The following is a 5,432-nucleotide window of genomic DNA, read 5'->3' as shown; positions in this document are numbered from 1 at the left end:
TGCCCAGCCACTGCGGTGGTGGCGCGACCTGAGTCAAGAGGGTGTGGCCTGGGACGTGGGGTGGGACCTGGGCTTGGTGGGCGGGGCACGGATGAACGGGGCGGGGCCAGGGCATGAGGAGGCCAGTTGTGTAGGCGGGGACTGGGCGAGTGGGCCAGTGGGACCTGGGGGCGGGCCGGGGCTGAGCGTCACTAGGTCGGAACTCGATGGGCGGGCCCTGCACCTGGGGGCGGGGCGGGGCGGCGCGGGCCGCCAGTCACGCCGCTTTCCGGGGTTCGCCTCCGCCTCTGAGAGACGAGTGGGGCGAAGCTCCGCCACCAGGGCTGAGGAGCGGGAGTGCTCGGCGGGGCGGAGTGGCTGTGAGGCGATGAGGCAGGTCCCGCCCCCGAGGGTCCCGCCCCGCCGGAGTTCCGGAGGGCGGGTGGCTGGCTGTGGGGAGCGAGGCCGGGAGCCCAGGCCGCGGCTGGAGGTGCGCGAGTACGGGAGGGAGTTTGCTCAAGTAGCGGAGGTTTGGGGGAGATCTTCAACTTAGATTGGGGGGCATGTTACGACAGATGCCATGAGACATTCAAGTGGATGCGTTGAGTAGGCTGGTGTTCTGGAGAGAGGACAAGGCTAGTGAATTGGGGAGTCATTTGTTTTCAGGTGATATTTGGAAAGGTAAGATTGGATGAGATCAACTGCAGTGGTTCTCAACTTTCCTAATGCCGGGACCCTTTAATACAGTTCCTCCTGTTGTGGTGACCCCCAATTTTATTGTTACAAATTGAACATAATTAAAGCATAGTGATTAATCACAAAAACACTATGTAATTATGTATGTGTTTTCCGATGGTCTTAGGTGACCCCTGTGAAAGGGTCGTTCGACCCCCAAAGGGGTCGCGACCCACTGAGAACGCTGAACTAGGGAGTATACCAGAGGGAACATTTTCCAGGATGAGCCAGGGGCACAGCTTCCCATCTAGTGGAGAAGACCTGGTGATCTGTGCAGAAGTTCTGGAGGGATTGTAGAGAGGTCTGAGAATTGATTAGATGTGCCCCCGTGACTATTTGTGTGTGTGTGTGTGTGTGTGTGTGGTGGGGGTCCAGGTAAACGTCATGCCAAGCGCAGTCATTGACTTCTACTTCCCACCTAAACCCTACATACATCCTATATAATAAAAGCCTAATATGCTGTGTCCGGTTGTCCGGTAATCTAGTCAACCAATCAAAGCATAATATGCTAATGATATGCTAAGGCTGCTCAATCACTCGCTATGATGTGTACTGACCACCAGGGGGCAGACGCTCCAACCGGTAGGTTAGCTTGCTGCTGGGGTCCTGCCCATCAGGACTGAGCAAGATGGGCCAGACACATCCTGGAGCCCTCCCACACATGGTCCCTCCCTGGCTGTCCAAACTCCCACATCCCGCCCTGGCCCCAATCGTGCACCAGTGGGGTCCCTTGGCCTGTGCCCTCTCGCAATCCGGGACCCCTTGGGGGATGTCAGAGAGCCAGTTTCGGCCTGATCCCGCAGGCCAGGCCGAGGGACCCCCACTGGTGCACAAATTCATGCACCGGGTCTCTAGTAAAGTATTAACAGAGATAAAAATTCACAGTGAAAGAATGGGAGAGGAGGTAGCAGTAAATAAGAGAGGTCAACAAAATTATAAAGCCAAGGAATGTGAGCTGTAGTGATAACTGACAGCAAGCCAGAGAAGGCTGAAACCTATGTGTCGGGGGAAGCCATCAAGAAAAGAGACCAGTCTTTGCCATCGAACCCCAGGAAGGCTCAGAAACTGGGAGAACTGGTAGGAAGCTGGGTACGGAGCAGTGTGGCATATATCCTTTCCCCTACCTGGATGAAGCCTGCAGCAGCTGAGCCAGGGTAGGAATCAACTGAGGTACAAGGCACAGCTGAGGGCACTGAAAGTACACTCACGTGGGAGCCCAGTCCCACTTCTCCCACTCAGCCATACGGCTTCAGACAGGAGGAGGATTGCCCTACAGCAAATGGCCCCTCAAAACAAGACCCGCGAACATTGGCAGCTGGGACCTAGTAGAAAAGCAGAGAAGACTATCCTTTGGCAGGCTGTGTCCATTGGCACAGAGCTTCCAATGAGCTCCTCAGAGCCCCCAATCATCTACATGAGCCAGATTTGAGAAAAACCTCCACCACAAAAAAAAAAAAAAAACACAGAAAATGGTAATTTGAGAAATGGGGATGATGCAAGGTGTGGAAGAGGACTTTGACAAACACAGAGATAAGACGTTTCACCATGAAACAAGAACCATCTGACACACTCATTCCCTCCTGGCCTTACTTAACTCCATGCTCATCACCAATTTGCACAGCAAATGTTTTACATATTTTTCTTGTTTATTGCCTATCTGCTCACTAAAATATAAGCCTATGAAGGCTGAAATTTGTTTTGTTTGTTACTCTATCCCTAGCACCTGAAACAATGTCTGGCATATAGTAAATACTCCAAAAGCATACACTGAATAAATGGATTCTCTAAATAAGAAACATTAAGGAAAAATGACTCTCAGAATAAAAAAATATATATATATGGCAGAAAATTTAAAATGTCACTAGAGAGATGAAATAGAGAAAGTTTAGGATAAGCTAAGAAGATTAGGACATTAGAAAAATGAAGAGAAAGAAAATTATATCCATCCACGTGTCAAACATCTGAAGGAGTTCCAAAGGGAAATAGTGGAGTGGATGGATATATTAATTTCAAAATACCCCCAAATGGGTAATTATCCAGATTGACAAAGTATGGTAGATTGTTTTTCTAAAGATACCTCCATCACCTCCCACATCACAGGTTTTCCTAGAATGTGGTGGTCTTAACATGTGTCACCATTGAGAAATGGGATCTATGCCCTTTCCCTTGAATCTGTAACCAGATGTTTGGAACCAATACAATGCAGTGGATGTGATCCTGCATGAGTTCTCCAAAGCTGGGCTTGGTGGAGTCCTCAGATGCCATATACCGGTAAGCAGTCCAACTACTACCCTGGCTGGTTTGGCTCAGTGGATAGAGCGTTGGCCTGCGGACTTAAGGGTCCCAGGTTTGATTCTGGTCAAGGGCACATGCCCGGGTTGCGGACTCGATCCCCAGTGCGGGGCATGCGGGAGGCAGCCAATCAATGATTCTCATCATTGATGTTTCTATCTCTCCCTCTCCCTTTCTCTCTGAAATCAATAAAATTATATTTAAAAAAAAAAAAAAAAAGAAGTCCAACTACCCTGGCGACAACTTACTTGAGGAAACCAAGCTACATGGTGAGGTCACATACAGCCACTCGGGTTGAAAGCCGCAGCTGAGCCCCCAGCCAACAATGCAACATCACCTGCTAGGCATGTGAGTGACCTGTCTTGGACATCCAGCCTAGTCAAGCCTTCAGATGACAGCAGCCCCAATCAATACCCAACTTTGACTGCATGGGAGATCCCAAGGGAAAGCTACCCAGCTGAATCCTTCCAAAACTTAAGCTACTATGTTTGGGGTAGTTTGTGACACAACAGTAACTACTAGAAAAAAGTACTACTCTAAGTGCTCAGCACAATAAATTGGATGGGGTGTGTGGGGGAGGGAGACCAACACTTCAAGCATGTTGTTGAGAAAATTGAGAACATCAGGATAGAGATGATCTTAAAAACTTCCAGCAACAAAAAAACAGAGGAATGATTTTCAATCTCAAATTCTATCCATTCAAACGATGAATCAAATATAAGAAATAACATTTTAAATGTGCAAGCTCCCCGGCTGCCAGTAGATGGTTCCATCAAAATGAGAGCGCGAATCATTTCCTTGGAATTTAGAGAATGTCCAAGCTGTTTGCCCAGAGGGTCATCTCCACAAGAGGAGCTAGCACAGCACCTGACTGTGATAGGAGGAACTTTACACTCAGGGCAGACAGTTTCAGATGAAGCAGCGATAGGAACACAGAAAACCAAGCAAATGAAAAACAAGGCAGTTGACTCCAAGAAAAACTGAAAGTTGTACCTAAAGGAATTGTAACCATAAACCAAAACAGGGCTCAACAGCAAACAGTATTAATATAGTCATATTGAACTCTGAATGCAGATTTCAGCCAACGTTAAACTAGTAGGAGAGGAAATATAGGTATATATGTATGGATGATATATGTTGCAGAGGATAGTGTAAGACAGCTATATCCTTTGCCATTGTAGGAAATCAACAGTTAATGTCTAAAAGCAAGATTAAGAGATAGGTCGGGGGGGAGGGGGGGAGGAAGAAGGGATAAGAGATCAACTAAAGGACTTAATGCATGCATATGAGCCTAACCAATGGACATAGACAGTACAGGGGTTGAGGGCATGTGCTGGGGGTGGGAGCGGCCGGGGAGAGGTCAATAGGGAAAAAAGGAGACTTACGTAATACTTTAAATAATAAAGAATTTAAATTTTTAAAAAAAGAGAGATGGGCCCTTGCGCCCGGCCAATGTGGTTCAGTGGTTGAGCTCGTTGACCTATGAACCAGGAGGTCACAGTTTGATTCCCATTTGAACATGCCCAGGTTGGCAGCTCCATCCCAGTGTGGGGTATGCAGGAGGCAGGTGATCAATGATTCTCTCTCATCATTGATGCTTCTCTCCCTCTCCATCTCTCAAATTGACAAAAATATATTTTAAAAAAGAGAGAGAGAGAAATAGGCCCTGGCCAGGTAGCTCAGTTGGCTGGAGTGCCATCCTCATATGCCAAGATTGTAGGTTCAATCCCCGGTCAGGGCACATATAAGAATCAACCAATGAATGCATAAATAAGTGGAACAAGAAATCAATGTTTCTCCCTCTCGCCCGTCCCCTCTCTAATATCAATTTTTTTAAAAAAGATTAAGAGAATTTGAGAGAAGGGAGAAACCAAGATGGCGGCATAGGTTAACGCCGGAGTTTGCTGCCTCGAACAACCACTTCAAAAATACAACTAAAAGACGGAACGGACATCATCCAGAACCACAGGAAGGCTGGCTGAATGGAAGTTCTACAACTAGGAGGAACCGAGAATCAGAGGAGGCGCAGTGCTGAAGTAAAATACTAAGGTGCGGAGTGCGCGCGGCGCGGGCTGGTGGCTGAGGGTGTGGTTGTCTGTTTCAATCCGGAGGGAGCCTCAGACTCAGAGCTCCAGATCCGGGCGAGTCTCTAGGGACCCAGACTCAAACGGGAGAAGCAGGACTGTCTGGCTACGGTCCCTCCGAGGTTTGCAGCTGTTGCTGGGACAGAGAGGCAGAGCCCCTGGGGACGGACTGAGAGCAGCCATAACTGCTCCCTCCTCCGCCCTGTTGATCCTTTGGACCCACCCCGCGCAAAGCCCTGGCACAGAGCCATTTGCCGATAGCCTCAGGCAAAGGCTAGATTAGCACAGCAGTCGCTGAGGTCAAATCCCTCTAGTATTAACTATAACATCAAGGCTTAACTA

The sequence above is a fragment of the Myotis lucifugus genome, unplaced genomic scaffold, assembly GCF_000147115.1.
Source record: "Myotis lucifugus unplaced genomic scaffold, Myoluc2.0 scaffold_608, whole genome shotgun sequence".
Classification (NCBI taxonomy): Eukaryota; Metazoa; Chordata; class Mammalia; order Chiroptera; family Vespertilionidae; genus Myotis; species Myotis lucifugus.
The sequence above is the reverse complement of the archived record's forward strand: the minus strand, read 5'-3'. Positions refer to the sequence as shown.